General features: G+C 32.6%; 1 non-coding gene across 1 annotated transcript; it reads left to right on the top strand.

Moving 5' to 3' along the window:
• The first annotated feature begins 17144 nt into the window (after positions 1 to 17144).
• On the top strand, positions 17145 to 17251 carry LOC124886784. The gene has a single exon (XR_007044194.1). It is a non-coding gene; the product is annotated as a small nucleolar RNA R71 (small nucleolar RNA).
• The last annotated feature ends 1457 nt before the right edge of the window (positions 17252 to 18708 follow it).

The following is an 18708-nucleotide window of genomic DNA, read 5'->3' as shown; positions in this document are numbered from 1 at the left end:
GTGAAGTAATCCCATCCCAACCATTCTTGGTCTGTCAGCACACTAAAAATAAAGAAAAGAAGATATTTAGTATAAGGCAAGCAAAATTAGTTCACAACACTATCAAATTAAATAAAATACCTTTTCTGTAGAATTCCTTGGTGGTCTACCCATTTCTCTTCTAGTTGAACCTCTTCCTTTTCCAACAGTAGGCGCTGCACTTGGGACTACACTTGGACCTGCACTTGGGTCTGCACCAGCAAATGAACTTGGGCCAGGATTTGCATTAGTTCCAGCAGCAGGTGCACCTGTTGGACATCTTCTTTTATTGTGGGCCTTGCTATGGCAAGTGCCATATGAAATCTCAATCCCCCTCTTAGACAACTTTCCAGTTTTCTTTTTGGTTTTACCTTCTTCTTTCTTCCTATTCTTTCCAGGCCTACCTGACAGCTTCTTAACAGGAGGTGGCATAACAGAGATATTTTGTGATTGTGGCCACATCTTCATATTCAAAACTGGTTGAATGATGAAACTATATGTGTTCATGTAAGTTTCTCTATAGTACCAGTGAGAGATGTAGTTTATTGGTTCCAATTTTTTGTGGTGAAGAGCAGCCACTACATAAGGACACGGTATGCCCTTCAACATCCATGCTCTACAACTGTAATATTCTCTAGCAAGATCCACAATATGCCTATATCCTCTATCAAGCACCTCATACCCTGTATCAGAATTTCATTTTATGCTGCACTTCATAGACCTTATTGTATTATCATATAGCACTTTCATAGCCATTGGAGAAATGTCACTGATCCAAGTTTCACAAAAATCCCTCATCTGTCCCACTATTTTCATCATTTTTACCCTTATCTACTCTAACATTGTAATTATAGTCTTATGCCTAGCTCCTAAAATCCATCCATTAAAACATTCTGCCATGTTTTTGTCTACAACATCACACTTTGTTCCAAAGCTAAAGTAAACCTTGCTCCATCTCTCTGGATTAAAATACATCAACTTATCTAGTATTCTTTCTCCCCCTAACATTATCATATAGCTAATATTGTCCATAAGCTCAGCCTCAAAGGTAGGTCTTGCACACCTCTTAAAACATTTTTTCTTCTCAATACCTCTATTTATAACATCTTTTGACCAATTTGCAAGGACATGCCTTGCACACATTCTATGTTCAACATTTGGTAAATATTCAGTTACAAAAATTTGTAATCTCTATAACAAAAATAAAAATAGAAATAGTTACAACATAAACATAAACAGAAACAGATACAATATAAACAGAAACAGAAGCAATAACAACATTTCTTTACCTTTTGCATGTCTGTTATCACTGTCAAATCTGTCCTATTTCCTAGCTGAAGATCTTCTTTTACAATCCTTATAAACCAACTCCAAGTGGTCTTGTTTTCAATCTCAACCACTGTTCTCCCAATATGTAAATCTAGCTCCTTCTTAATAAGCAGCTGAAACTCAAAAATTTTAATATTTGGTTGTTCCTTTATCCTTTCATTGAAGTGGCTAGCTAAGAACTTGGTATTACAAAGTATGTTCCTATTGATAGGATCACACTTATGAACTAAATTATAGGTTTTCACAACAAAGTTCATAGACCTAGAATCAATGCTAGCATAAAGAAGCCATGGACAACCAGCTGTACATCTAACCCTTACCCTTGTAGGTTCATTAAAACATTTCTCAATTGCAACATGTTCAGCAACAATATATTTAGTAACAACAGCTATAAATTCATTAACACTTTCAAAAATAAGTCCTAACTCCCACACAACTTTCTGACAGCCTGAATTATATGCAACTCTCTTAACTTTTTTCCTCCTTCTAGCTTTATCTCTGTGTTCAACCTGTTCAACTTCATCTTCTTTATCTATTACATCATCTGAATCAGTTTGAAAGCTGACAGCTTCATCAGATGGGTAAAAAGGTTCATCACCAGCTAAGTTTTCCTCCAAATAATTTCTATCACCACCTGTAGATTCATCATAACCAATATCTGGTCCGTTTTTTCCAGTTCCTAACTTAATATGTTCAGGAATTACTTGTCTCTCTCCCCTCTTTCTTCTTTTTTTCCTCTTTTTTTCCCTAAAACCTCTTAACTCTTAATCCACATATTCATCCACATCACTCCCAGTCTCTATACCTCTATCAATAGATTCTACATCTGAATCTACAACAAATTCAAAAGGTGCAGCAGTAGAATTAGTAGGAGTAGCAATAGAACTACTAGGAGCAGCAGTATATATACTAGGAGTAGAAGCTATAGGAGAAGAGACATGAGCAGTAGGTTGGTCAGTAGGAAGAGAAGAAGTATGAGCAATAGGTTGGTTAAAATGAGGGGCATCTTCACTATTTTTAGATGCCCTATCAACATTTTCAATGCCATTTTCAATGTCTTTATTAAAAGACACACCACTTGTCCCCTCCACATGCCATTCTCGATCACTTACAAATTCTAAAAGTGGGGCCATCTCAGGTTCACCAACCATGTGACACACAAAAGCTTCCAAAACTTGCCCATTACCCAATTTCTTTGAAATATCAAGTGTATCCTTGTCTGACCTAATTTCTTTTAATTTAGAATATTTGGGTAGTCTAACATATAGTACGTATTATTTGAGAATATACCCTAAATACCTTACATAATCCCTAAATTCAAATAAAGACAACCTATCTACATCAACATCCAAAAATTCAGTAACTTGTCGACCCTCATATCTTTTTCCTTTTTCCCCTTCACCTTACCCATATTAAATTCTCCACCATGGTAAAATCTCAAAGTGATCAGTTCAAAACTCATTTTATAAACCTGAAATCACTGACCACAAAAACACAATAAAGATACAAGTCTCATAATACACAAAAACCAAAAAGATACAAGTCTCACAGTACACAAAAAAAATTATAGTATTTATGCAACAATTATAAGTATCACACGTTATTTATCACATATTGAACCTCACAGCTCATATTATTATAGATTGAAGCACATAAACAAACTATAACAGATCAGTTTTCAAGATAAATTAAAGAAAACAAAAACCCCTAATTCAAAAATCCTAATTAAAAACCCTAGTCAAAATCCTAGTAAAATTGAACTATTATAAATGTCAAGGGTTATATTATCACATATTGAGCATCTAAATAAAAATAAAACGTTAATTTGAACACATTAAAGACGGAAAAACCCTAACTCAAAAAATCATAGATTAAATTTAGGAACGAAAATAAATCCTAGATCTACTATATTTAGGAAAGAAAACTAACCTTTGAACTGAAAATCAGTAGTTCCTACATAAAAGATCGTAATCTTAAGTGTTTATCCTAGATCGTTCCACCTCCGTTGAAATCAACCAAATCAACTTGAACTGAAAAGAGATAAAAAATAATTTTTACTTGTCAACAATGAGAAACAGAGCAAAATTATTGTTTATCTCTTCTATCGGATTTAAATTTGTTAAAAAATTGAAAGAGTGAAGAGAGGTGAATCATCTACCACGATTTTGATCTCATCCGATAACTTTTCATTTGGATGAAGAGGTTTGATCGAGTTAGGGTATAAAATGAGGTTGGGTCAGGTCGGATGGGTTAAATAGATGGGTTAAAAGAGTAATAGGGTCGGTTCAAGTTTTAATAAAAAAGGAAAATTAAATTAGACACGTGGCTCCACAAGAGGGCGAGTGGAGTACACTCCACTCATTAAACTTGGGCATGGGTGTCGCGGGGCGGAAATAATATCACTTTTATATAGTTTAGGTGTGTAATGGGTCACTTGTATAGTTTAGGTGTGACTTAGACTTTTCGGGTATAGTTTGCGGTGGAAATGATGCCTTTTCCCATTACTTGTTTAACAAATTTTAAGGAGTCATTTGGTAGAGTGTATAAGAATAACGCTAAATATGGTATATTAATAATGCTTGCTTTAGTAATGATTGTATTAATTATTCTTGTATTAGTTATGCTGACATTATTTCTTATACATTATTTGGTATGATATATTAAAAATAATATGCACTACATAATTTTTATAAAATAATATTTATTTATGAAAATACCGTTCCTTATCTTTGTATTCTCTCTTTTCAACATTTTTTTCCATTTAAAATCTCACCAACTCATTTTTTTCAGCAAAAAAACAAAATTACATAGTTGGCAGCCATGTATTTTCTTTTCTTCTGCTATCAGTTTTTTCCGCAGGCCTTCAGCCATCATGGCTGTGGTGGTGATGCTGCCTAATTTGAGGATTTTTAACATTATCGTTGTGAACTTGTGACCTCAAAATTTCAATGAGGATGAATCTTATAAGCATGAGAAAGTACAGAAATAAAAAAACTTTTACTGACATAATATGATGGAAAAATGAATTGCGAGTTGTAAAAAATTTTGGAAAGAGGAATGAGAAATATTTTGAGGGGTAATAATGTCATTCACCAAGCTAATGCAAGTATTAAAGTCTTTGCATTACTAATACATAGAAAATGGATGATATTGGTAATACACACCTCAGTACATAATATAGTGTATGACTAATGCTTGCATTAGTTATACACAGACTAAAAAATGTACCAAACAAGGTACTAATAATACATATTAATTAATGCATGAATTATTTTTTAATACACTCTACAAACAGCCCCTAAATGAATTAATAAGATTGAACAGTTTTCACATGTTACAAAGGTAATCTATTAATCCCAAAACTTCATTTAATCTAACGCACCTCAGAAACTTTAATGTAGAGAATTGATATTTAAGCATTTAATAATTTACTTGGATGGATTTTCCATCGGTGAAAACACACAGAAAAAATATAGTTGAAAGATAAAATACTATAAACATTATTCAGAGGCGTAGATATCTCTCTTTAAGAAAATTCAAGTCGGAGATTCAAACATATTCAGAGGTGGATTCAAAATATAAATATTATAAGGCTTCAAGGAGTTCTAATCCTCTTACATAATTTTCGAATATCATGAATATCCTTTGTCCCTTGTGTCCATCTTTCAATCATTTTATGATTGTTTTCTAAATTACTATAATTTCTACCTATTCAATAAATTTTCTCAAAAATAATATAAACTTTTAATTAAAGTTATTGAATTTGGATAAACCTATTACCTACTACACACCAACTCCACCCCTGAGCTTACCAACCCCTTTTGGTTGAGATATGGGGCAACAATTTAGTGGACTGACTGTATCCAATCTGGATTCTCCTTTCACAAAGCTAGAAAATATTTCTTTTCATATCTTTAAGTGTATTATATTATCACCTTACTTTGGAGCCGTTAATGATAAACACACACTCGAGGTTCCTAGGCCTCTTTGCCAAAAGTCCACTCTGTAAATTTAATTGGACATTTAAACACAAGTTTGCAAAATTGGTGAAATAGTCATCTTTTATGATATCATCATTTTAAGTTCAAAAATAATATTTCTAATATTAAAGTCTTAAATAATACAAAATAGTTCTTATCATCAAAGTGTTAAAAAATATGAAACAATCCATACCACTTAAGTCTTAAAAGACTTACATCCCAGCCCCAAAGTCTTGAAAATTATATAGTTGTTCTCCCATCCTCAAATTTTTAATTACATTTTAATTACCTATTTTGAAATTAAAAATAAATTTTCTCCATCCAAACACTTTAGATTCCCCACCTTTTAGATCTAACACTATTTAAGCTAATCATTTGTGAGTTTCAATTGATACATGATCTAATTATGAGTTTGAAAAGAAGTAATGGTCTTTAAAGCATATTATTTGGCTAAAAAATAAATAATAAATAAATAAATTTTATAATAAGAAACTTAACACTATTTAATAATGTAACTAATCCTGTCATGGACCAAATGCGTCATGAGTGACACTCATACTATCTCTCGGTGGGAGAATCAATCTTCTCAATTAATCAATCCAATACTTCATCAAAAAATTAGGTAATTAATCTATTGTATTTAAGAAAATCGACAATTTGACGGCTAAAAATCAAGGTAACAATGCATAAAATACAAAATCTAATAAATCTCCTAGAATCTGAAAGTCATTGTACCAAAATGCTAATAAGTATCAACAAACAGATTCAATCCTCAAAAAGTGAACTGTCTAAGTTTGAAACATTCGGCTAGAAACTGAATGAAGAACTCATAGTAGACTAAAAGATGTAGTCATCACTCATCCTTGATTTCGTACACTATATGAATCACAATTGATATGTCGAAACATTAGCCAAAATATGCTCTGCACTCAATAAAAAATATTTATTGTATCAGTACACAAGAAATAATGATGTACTGATAGGGTTATCGGCCAAATCAAAATGAGAAATATGAACACATAATCATAACTTAGTAAAACAAGATAATTCACGGACACCTACCGAATAACCTTACGTTAAGTTTATGGAGATAAGTCAATATGAGTCAATATGAGTAACAAATCAAGTCAAATTAAGTCCACCAACAAGAATCCAAATCAACAACCATGACCCAACAACTAGATCAATCATGTCTCAATTACACAAACAAGTAGACACATCCAATTATGAAACATCTTATGTTTTAACCGGACCATGCAAGTATCCATAACAATATCAATAATAACAATGATTTGCCAGAGGTAAATTTTCTTTAACTTATCTAGGTTGTTCTTGGGCATGTTAGAAAGAATAAAATCATTTTCGAGAGCTTATGAAGAAGGTTCAGAACAAATTACAGGCTTGGAATGGTAAGCTTTTATCTTATAGAGGTAAGGTAGTTTTGATAAATGGTGTACTACAGAGCAATCCTATCTATCAATTATCAACTATTATTCCTCCTAAAAATGTCATTCATGATTTACATAGAATATTTATTAGATTTTTATGAACTTTTAAAGAAGTGGATAGGAATAAACAATGGGTGGCCCAATCAGATGTTTGCTTGCCAAAAAATGGAGGGGGCTCAGGCTTTAGATCTTTATTTGATGTTAAAAAATCCTTATATACTTAATTATGGTGAAAATTTACAAAACATAAATCAATGTGGACTAATTTCATATGAAATAAATATTGCAAGAAGAATGAACCTTAAGTAGTAGAATGGAGAAGGAGTTCTCAATTATGAAAGCATATACTTCGAGTCAAGGAAGAAATTGATCAATAGATTTAGTGGGAACCTAAGTGTGAAAGTTCTAGAATATGCTTTGATAACTTGTCTCAGTTGGATGCTTTATATTATTATCTACTTATGAATTATCCCATTAATATGTCTCTTGAAGATGTGTCTCAGTTATAGATGAATGGAACTTGAAATGTGACACTTCTATAGCAAATCTTGTCTAAAGTAGTGAGTAATCACATCATTAGGGAAGTAGAAGTAAGAGAAGATTCAGAAGAATAGGACAAAACCTAGTGGACATTGCAAAGTTTTGACAAATTCTAGGTAAATAATGATTGGAAATTAATGAGAAGCCTTGGTAGAATTAAAGAGGAGTACAACTTTATTTGGGAAAAAAGGGAGTCAATTTAAAGTCTCTTGCTTCTTCTAGAGACTATAAAAGAAAAGACTACTTATTAGTGAATTTCTAGTAAGAGTTGGTCTGGAGGATGATGCTCAATGTTGTTGTTATGAAACTTCAACTCAGGAATATTTTGAAAACTTATTTGTTAACTGTCCAATAGCCACCGGACTATGATTATCATTTATAGCTGTAGCAGGAGTGCAGGGTTCTTTTATTCAAATAAAAAACATAATTTTTAAATGGTGGAATGCTCCTTGTACTACAAAGTTAAAGCCTTTGCTCGGGCTGTCCCAACTTTTTATTTTATGGAAAATTTGAAAGATGAGGAATATCTTAAAGCATGAAATAAGGATGCCTATTTATAGCATGAGCATGGAGATCAACAGGAATTCGTACTACTTAGCAGTTACTAGATAATCATGTTGAAAAACCTACCTAGTGACTTGCCTATGATAGTTAAATTTTTTGAAGCGTACACTCCTTCTATTGAATTCAAAATTATGAAGTGGAGGTTCCTTTTTTAAGGTTTTAAATGTATTTCATATGGAGCTTCAAAAAGGAATGGAAGGCCTAGTGCAAGTGATTTTTGCATTAGAGATGCCACATGTGATTTTATATATGCAAAATTTAGTGGATGTAGGATGAGAAGAGGTTTGGAGTACTGTATTTCTCAAAGCTCAATGCCTATGGTTTTAGAGACTGACTGTCTAAATCTTAACAAAATTTTGGATGGTATATAGGAGGTACCCTAGATTATTAGTGTGGAAGTTTGTAAGAAGCACAATTTGAGGTTTAATTTGGAGGTGGAAGTTGTTCACACATTAAATAAAGGCAACAACTTGGCAGACTATTTTTTCTAACTAGTTTTTCTGTTTCGTAAATATTCACAACATTAGTTATATTTCTATTAAAGAGGTGACAAACGACGGAAAATAATTATTAGCATAGACATAGAACAAGTACCCAATATTAGAATTGTAAAATATTAAAATGCCAATTTCACAGTGCAATCATCGGGTATTTATTAAGGAACTATATAGACAATAGAAGAGGTTACACATTCAGGAAAAAAGGTACTAATTGAGAGACGGACAAATTAGAACAAAGGAGCATAAGTGGTTATCTTAAGGATGTCTTTATATTAATTAGTCGATTTTAGTTGGAATACTTTTGAAATTACTGACTCTTAGGCAGTGGCACCAACTCCGTTAGGGAATTAACTTGGTTTGGGGAATAATGTTAGGGGTGTTTTGACTAATTTTGAGCCAAGTTTAGCAACAAGTAATGAAAAAAAGAGGGCTTATCTTGGGTGAAAGACCAAATCTAAGATTTTTGAGTTGAAGAAGTTTTTATTTGTACTCGATTTCATTGTATTCATGAGACTTGTGATTGTCTAAAGTGAGATCGAGCAAAACTCAAGTTGAATCAAATTTGGCTATCTCATCTTTCGTAAATTTTATCACATCTTTTTACTTGTTCATACTCAAGGATGGTTGAGCTGATTTTGGAAAAAAAAAGTAAAGTAGATTGAGTTACATTAGTGGTAGGATCGGAGAAGATAAAGCAAAAGGCCTTCATTATCACCATTAAAGATGTACTATCGTTTTCCGTTTCATCTTTTGAATGTTTGCTTCTTATTACTTTTGTTGTTTTAGTAGATTTCTAGATTTTGCTTTAGTAGATTTTGGAAATGGACCTATTAATGGGAATGTCTATAACTTTTGTACATTATTTAGCCTCATTTTATAAAATTTAATAAAGGGATCAAGCCTAATTTAATTTAAAAAATGGCAATTATCATGCAACCTTTTTTTCATAAAGAAATCATCTTTAGCAAATAAACACATGAACCTGATTCACTCAAGGAAATAATACAACAAGTTAACACCTAAGCCTAGCTTATTTAAGAAACCAATATAATAGTAAACACATAATCTCTGGTTCATGCAAGAAACTATCACACTTACCAATACCATGTACATGCATACTAAGGATCTTATGGTCACCTATTATCCATGACTGACAGGGAAAAAACTACTGTCCATGCACCAAATCCTAGATATTATATGATTGTCAATCTTATACTAACCAAATCCTATAAAGATGTCCAAATATCACATCCCACAATAATGACAGATATTACTACAATCACAACCATAATAATAACAAAAATAATACCTGTAAAAATCAACAAGCTTTCATATAAGTTCATTGCATGTGATTGTTGTGTACAACCATACACACAAGTGTACATGCTCATTCAAAAAATAAAGTATCCTTTACAAGTCGAATATCGATTTCATAGAGACTTGGCATTTAGCAAACAATCCAATTCAAGTAAAAATATTGAAGTTAAACGAGTGCAATTTGTAACCACGAGAATTTGAGTTTTATTATTCAAAAGTAACAATGAACAATAATGAAATAAAAGTATTATAAATAATATTTAGGATGATAACAGGGTCAAGGCATCTTGAACAATCTTGCAAAGCTATATAATCTCATGGGTTAAGTTATTTTTTTTGGTTATTGATTCACGGGGTTAATATAATGATTATAGTCTTTTGAGCCTCTAATCATCTAATTTGCCTCACAACTTCATCTTTGAGAAGGGATGTGGAAACTAATTCAAATACATTCATATTTTTTTTCGTATTTGAGCCAAATGGGACAAATTCAGTACATTCCTATCTTAATCGTGAATGTTATCTTTAACTCATATTAAGGACATTAATCCATTCCTTATGTTCTTTGTACAAATCTAATGTTACTTCTTACAGGTTCACAAAAGATATATAAATGTACTATAAGGTTTGTGAATCAGTAGAATTGTAAGCACAAGAACATAAGAACAATCAAATATTATAATTAACATTAACCAACTTTAATATACGGTAAGAAATCATGCACTTATACTTAATCCTAGAAAGATGATGTTTAGCCACTCATAGCCTTACAACAAATCACCTTTAGTGAATTCATGAGTAAAACTACAAGAAAAATGAATTTAAGGATAGAAAAATCCTAATATAGAGCCCTTGATGACTTCTCCTCTCCCCAATCATGCATTGCTCCAAAGATACCTCATAATTGTCGCGAAGTGCTCTTTATATAACCCTTTAGGTCATCCATAATATGCACCATACAAAATATAAGCATTGAACACTTTGCCCTCAACTTAAAACAAGTTGAAAACCAAGTTTGGTCAATTTTTTTTTTGGGAGGGGGAAACGGGTGGTGGTGGTGGGTTGCATGGCCTATCGCATGGCCCTAAGGGGTGTGGCTGTAACAATCCGGGACTACCTCTAGTCATCACACGGTGCTTACAACCCTGAAAAACCATAAGCTAACCCATGAATAATATCTATAGTGAGCACTGAACAATAATACTAAAATAGTTGCGGAATAATAGGCTGAAATACCATAAGGTTCAAAACATCTAAAATACTAAAAATGAATAATAACATCTGTAAAACTAAATACTATCTAAAAATCTAGTCTAAAAAGCCTCAAACTGAATATGTCTAAAAGTTAAGTTGATGGGACAATCCCCCAACTAACTCCAACTACTGAGCTACTCTAAACTGAAATACTGAAATAAAAGCATATCCTCGATAGATGAGGACTCACTAATAAATTTTCTACTACTGGCTGAATCTGGCTAAGCGCTCCAGGAACGTAAGTGTTAGAACCTATGATATGAAATATCATAGCACAAGAAATAGGTATGCGATCAGTACGTAGAAATATACTGGTATTCTAAATGAGGTAAGGCTGAATGCATAGGTTTATATGCATGAACACTAACTGAATGATTTGCAAAAACTGGATTAGCATATATGGAGGATCTGTAACTACTGAAAATATTGTGCATACTTTAACTGAGTATATTGGAACTGAATTTGATAGCTGATAACTGAATATACTGATAATCTGAGATCATTGATAATCTAAATTACTGATAACTGAGTGACTGTACATGACAGTCCTAATTCTATAGAATAGAACTGAGTTCTATTCTGAAGACTAAGACTGAAACTGAAAGTGTAAGAGGTAATCATCTAACCGATATACCCCAATCTGAACTAATAGAGGTCCAATCTGTAAACCCAATTAGAAGGGTGTCAATACCATGCCACGGGTACTAACATTGACTGTGAGTTAACCTTAACTAGAAGAAAGACATTTTGTCAACCATCACTAACATAAAAACTCATGAGAGATGTGTCAACCCTTATCTAGCGAGAAGTTATCTCAACCTACGCTGGCTACGTAGTTCTGTAACTCAGGAATTGTTACTAAGGGTCAAAACCTACACTAACAGGAATGGCCCCATCCCTGGGTTCATTCGATGCTAAATTCTACTCTAACTGAAAGACATTGAACTGATTATACTGAACTGGACTGGACTGATACACAGTTTACAGAGATTTTCTAAGTTCTATAACTGACTGAGTTGTACTGAGTTCTGTAACGGATTGAGGGTACTACTAATCGTGACATAACTAATACTATTCTGTAAATGACACTGGCTCTAGGTACTTAGCTAAATTGTCGGGTATTAAATACCCCCAAGACTCGATAGCATGAAGAGTAAAGCAAAGTATATTATTGAATAACATAACAATGTTCACTTCATCATAATTCCTTCATAGAGACATTTCATCAAATACTTGTAGTGCATTAACTTGTACATGAATGGGGAATACATGTTAGCATTCTATAATGGCATTATTTCATTCTCATAAATAATTATTCAAACACATGGGAGACATGCTTGGTTTATTAAATTAGAAACATTTTGGGTTAGCATGGCTACAACAATCAACTTGCAAATTGAAGGGGGGTTTATCATGAATACCATGTAATTTAACATTTACTGGAATCAATTCTTGAAACTTGTAATCTAAATCATGGATTAAAACTCAAACAACATCATGAATATGAATTCAATCTAATTCAAAAATGGGAATCATAAATCATAAATCCTGTATTCTAAAAATGGATTCTTGGGCTCCATGGAAGGTAAGGATCCATGAATGAACATCTAACATACCTGATAAGAAGAGTTTTTGAAGGTTCTTGGAGAGATTCTTGAGGAATTCTTGAACTAGGATTTTTGCCTCTTGAGAGAGAATGGTATAATTTGGGAAAAAACTGAATGAATAATGCTATAACTAGGTTTATGAAGGTTGATTTTTGTGTTAAAGGCTGACTAGGGTCGTGGAAAAAGACTCAAATACCCCTGGAATGATTTAAAAGCTTGGAATTTCAAACTAGAAATTAACTGAAAAATCCCGATCTGGGCCCTTAGCGCGATACGGCACTATCATGCTGTGTCACTGGAAAAGGACAACTGGGAAATTGCTTGGTGGAACGACGTGGTGGTATTGCGTTGCCACTTTGTTTGTGAACTGGAAGTGCACTGCGACACGGTGAAATCGCATTGGTTCACTGAAAATTAACATTTGTAAGCTGGGTCTATGGTGCAACGCGCCAATATCGCAAAGCAACACTGGAAATCGACAATTGCTCTTTTGACACACTCTGTGATGCGCTATGGTCCTGAATGATGATGTTTAACGACCGAAACATAAAATCGCCTAACTTCTTACCTGGTTGTCAGATTTAGACAAATTTTATATCGTTGGAAAGCTAATTGAATTTCCTACTCAATGAAAAGTCAAAATATTGAAAATTCCACATGTATAAAAGTGTATTCATCTTTAAATAAAGTTTTTGACATTTTTGAGATGAATTTTGGCTCTATAATTATTTCAAATGCCCCTTAATCACTCTAAACATGCACTCTATGATATAAACACATAAAAAATACTTTATATGTCATGAAACACACCAATTTATCCTCAAAACTAAGCTAAATGAGCATAGATAATGACACTTATGTGTATAAACACACCTAAGATCACTACCCCACACTTAAAGCCTTGCTAGTCCTAGAAAAACTCTTTACACTAATCACAATCAAGGAAGACTCTAGAATTACTATTGAACTAAGATACTCAAGCTAGAAATAAAATGACTACACAAATAGGAAGTTCTACATAGGCATGACATATTACAATTGAAAATAGATGAATATTACTTCAAGAATTCGTAGCCTCAAGGATTGAATCTACCAAGTTGGTAAACTCATGCACATTACTAAATAAAGAGATCATATAAGTCACCTATACATCATTAAACATGTGTCCTTACCACAAGAGTATCACCCGTATTCACTCGTAAATGCATAATTTTAACACCAGAATGGGTGTAAGGATAAAATTTCACTCACTCTCACAAAGAATTCTCATTCCATATATGCTTTTCCTTAGTGTACTACTCTACTGATATAAGAATGTCAAAATTCAGTATCAAGTTGGACTCTATGATTTGTAATGTAAGCTAAGGATGAGTAGGTACTATTCTTGCCAGCAACAGTAACTATCTTTCATAAGCACTTTAATACACCACACTTTACATTGGAATGATCTCGAACCAACCTATTTTTCACCACTTTTATCATCACGGCTTTTTTGGTTATACCCTATATATTTAAGCTAGCTTACACATCATTAGGAGGAATATTTGCATCAACTCATGATTCACTTCTTTTGATCTTTTTTCCTTTTTCTTTTTGCATTACTCCCTATAAAAAACACGTACCTTTTTTAAAAACCCCATTATTATTACTTTAGGGCTTCAACTTCATTTTTATTTCTTTCGTCTTACACTTATTAACATCTTTATTTTTTGATTAAATCTCTTCGGAGTTTTGGATCAAATTAGAGTCAACCGAAAGAAAGAAAATAAGCTACATATGAGGCTATAAATAATAGGCCAAAGACTCAATAGGGCTAGCTAAGGTCACGCATAAAGGGTAGATAAAATAGGTATAAAATATAGCTATCAAAGAAATGCCGATATGAACGCCTAAACTTAATATTATTTATTTGACTCTGCTAATACACCAGAAAAGTTTTAGACATCAATATCAAAATACGAAATATAACAAAAACCTCAACACACACGACACATGTTTAACTCAAGAAGGGTCTCTATAGACTCTCAACCAAGTAATTGCAAGAATTCAAAGTCAAGCCAATATCTTACAAGAGTCAAATAAAAGAGCCAAGATATCTCACAAAAGTAATTCAATGTTCACAACATGCCTTAGAATTCAACATCACTTGCAACAAGTAATCATGTATAGCGCCTATCTAGCGCATCTCTATTTATTCTAGATGACAAAATTTTAAAGTTACTCCAAAAAATAAAAAAAGGATACTGGGTTCATAGTGCCCCTCTTGGAAAAGAACAAAAAAGAAAACCAAGGGCCGAGTGAAGTGTGCTTGTACTAAATAGAAAAACAACAAAATTGAAAATAAATAAAGTTAAAATATTTTTGCATTTTTTAAAGATTTAGTCAAAAACTTGCAAATAAATAAAAATAGAAATCCTATAGTGCACTTCACCCTAAGCAAATTGGAAAATTCCCACCCCATACTTAAAATCATACTTTGTCCCCAAAGTATAAATCAAAGAATAGGATTAGGAATACTTGATGGGGCCTATAGGCCTAGATGGAAACACATCAATTTCCACTTTTCTATCAAGGGGTCCGAATGAACCTACACTTATGCTTTCATCATGCACCCCATCTTTGATTTCAGCGACTCAAAATTTTCCTAATTTGCAAAATAAAAAATACACAAAGAAAAACAATGGTAAAATAATATAAAAATGGCTATCTCTATTACAATATGAGTTTCCTCCCAAGAAGTGTCTGATTTAATATTGGGACACAACTCACATCACAATCGTCATCCACAGTTTCTCAATATCTTCTTCCCTTTCGATCACAACTTTCTTCTCTTCTTTACTCTACCAATAATACCATCTGAATTTTTCCTTTAAATAATTTTTTCATCCCGTGTAGGATCATGTAAAATCTTTTTAAATTTAGGTTTATGGACCAAATTTGGCAATTCTATGTGAGAAACTAAATCAATAATTGGAATATTGTAATTCACCATCCTACACTTATCCACTTTCATAACTATAATCATGCATATAATTTTTTAGTACGAGGGTGTGTTAAGTGCTTTATATATACTAAATACTACCTCCTCACCATTCAGTCTCATCTTGAGTGTTCTTTCTCTAACATCTATTAATGCTTCATCGGTAGCAAAAATAGACGTCCTAATATAATTGGTATCCTATTATCTACCTCATAGTCAAGAACAACAAAGTTAGCAATTGTAAGGAACTTACTAGTCTAAATGAGAACATCCTCAATAATTCCTTAGGGGACCTCTATAGTTCTATCCGCCATCTGTAACACAATTGATGTAGGCCTTGGATTTGTTAAACCCAAATTTTTAAACACAGAAAGGAACAGAAAGTTGATGCTTGCCCATAAATCACTCAAAGCTTAAACAATATCACTTTCACCAATTTTTATGAGAGGGAAAAACTCCTAGGGTCCTTGAGATTTTTGGGCATCTTACTAATAACCTCAAAACTTCACTCTCTGTAAGTACTACAATCTTAATATCACAAAGCCTCCTTTTGTTCGTCACCATATCCTTCAGTATATAGTATCTTTGGGTATTCCCTGTATAACATCTAATAAGGAAAGGTTAATGTAAAGTTCTTTGATGTGTCAAAGAACTTTTTAAAACAAACACCCTCTTTTGTTTTATTATGGTTTTGAGGGGGTGGTAGCGGTGGTTTATTTTGAGATTGCTCAACCTTATTTTTATTCAAGATCTCAAACTTCCTCTTATTATCGACTTCTTTAATTTCAAATTGTTTTTTTATTTGCTTAGTTGTGATTAACTTAGCTTGCACCTCATGATTATTTTTTGGAGATGCATCAAGAAAATCTATACCACTTTTCAAGGTGATTGCCATAACTTTCTTTTGATTTTGCTCTATATCACCAGTCAACCCCTTAAGGTCTTACATTTTATGTTGAACTAACTAACCTATCCACATCTCTAAATTCTTTTGAGCTAATTACTGATTGTTGATCTCTATAACCATTTGTTCTTAGTTGGATATTTTTTTTAAAGTCTCTTCTATATTGTTGGTCCGAGTGTTGTTTTGAATACCTTGATGTTGTTAAAACTACTGAGGTTAAACCCGATCATTGCCCCATGAGTTATTCAGCTGACTCTACTAGTTACAGTTATAGACATTACCATAGTTTTGATTTCCTTTTTGTGCATTTCCCATAAAATTAACCAACTCTAGATTTTCCTTATGTAAATCTTTAGAGTGAACACTACTACCACAAATCTCACACGAAGTCCGTACCTACTGAACTATATTAATTTGGGCTTGAGGCTATGATAAGATCAACTTAATAAGTTGCCCAATTTTGAAATGATGCCAATTGAGCATCGAAAGCATTAATCTTATCTACCTCACTTATACCTATAGTCTTCTGTATCATACCTCGAGATGTATCACCATGCCATCTAAGATTTCCTTATGCTATATGGTTAAGAAAAGTGTATAGTTCATTATCAATATTCTCCAATGCTTGAATACCTAATCTAATAAAATCTTGGTATTAAGGTCAAGACTCTCTACAAAAGTGTGGGGTATCACATCATCAGATTGTTGGTGATGAGGATAATATGTGATAAAACCTTTGAATCTCTCCCACGCTTGGTATAAATTCTCATCAGGCTTATTCTTAAAGCTTAATATTTCACTTCTCATCCTTACAATCTTATTGGATGGGAAAAATTGAATAAGGAACTTCCTTGCTATGTCATCCCATGTGGTGATAGAATTTAAAGGCTCTGACTTCAACCATCTTGCTACTTCTCCCAAAAGTCAGAATGGAAAAGGAGTAAGCATTACATAGTCTGTGGAGACTCCTATGGGAACAAAAGTGTCACTGAGCTCTAGATAATTCTAAAGATAAACCTATGGATCCTCATGTGACAAGTCTATGAAATGCCCGTTTGTGTGAAATAATTAACTCATGTTTTGTTTAAGCTTGAATCAACCTACCGCCTTTGGTTTAAAAAGGCTATTGGTACATTAGTTGCGAGTAGCATTACCATTTTATGAACTATTTTGTGAGCTAGTTATTGATCTCCCACAACTACAAGAATAGTCGTAGCTTGTCAAACTTGTGAGATTGGGTGGAGAAGTGTTACTTCTTTTCTCAATTGATACAAGAGTTGCTTAAGTATGGGATGTGGTTTAACCAATTCCCTCCCTTTTTATCTTGCTTAAGATTTAACTTTTTATCTACAAATTCATTAGCTAAGACCAAGTTGTCAATACTTAGCAAACAAAATACTAAACTTAAAACTAGAAATTTACTAATCTTAAATCATCATCAACAACAATGCCAAAAACTTATTGCATCCAACCGCACATGTAAGTGTACGTGGTCATATAGGTAATAAAGTGGTTCTTGCAAGATGAACATCAATTCCACAGAGACTTGATATTAAAAGACAATCCAATTCAGGTATTACTATTGAAATTAAATGAGCGCAATTTTTTAACCATGGGAAATTGAGTTTTGTTATTTTAAAGTAACAATGAATTATAATGGAAATTAAAAGTGTTTTAAACAATAATTAGGAGGATTTCAGGATCAAGGCATCTTGAATAATCTTGCAAAGGTATACAATCTTGTGGGTTAAATTGTTTATCATGATTATTGATTTCGGGGTTAATATCATGATTAGGGTCTTTCAAGCCTCTAATCATATATTTCAGTTATCTTCATAACTACTTCATTGAGTGGGGATGTGGGAACTAATTTAAACACATTCACATTTCTTCCCATATTTGAGCTAAACGGGGAAAATTAGTTATATTCCAATCGTAACCATGAATCTTATCTTCAATTCATCTTAAATACAAGAACCCATTTTTTATGTTCTTTGTTCTAACATAATATTACTCCTTCAACGCTCGCAAAATATGTATAAATGTATTCTAAGGTTCATGAATCAATAGAATGGTCAGCACAAGAACATAAGAACAACTAAATATTATAATTAACATTAACTAACTCAAATATACACTAAGCAATCATGTTCATAGTCTCAACCATAGAAAGAGGTTGTTTAGATACTTATAGACTTAAAAGGAATCATCATTAATGAATTAATAAGTGAAACTACAAGATAAATAAAGTTAAAGAATGAAAGAAA

The sequence above is a fragment of the Capsicum annuum genome, chromosome 8 (assembly GCF_002878395.1).
Source record: "Capsicum annuum cultivar UCD-10X-F1 chromosome 8, UCD10Xv1.1, whole genome shotgun sequence".
In the NCBI taxonomy this organism is placed as follows: domain Eukaryota; kingdom Viridiplantae; phylum Streptophyta; class Magnoliopsida; order Solanales; family Solanaceae; genus Capsicum; species Capsicum annuum.
Note: the sequence above shows the minus strand (reverse complement) of the source record. Positions and strands in the feature narration are given on the sequence as shown.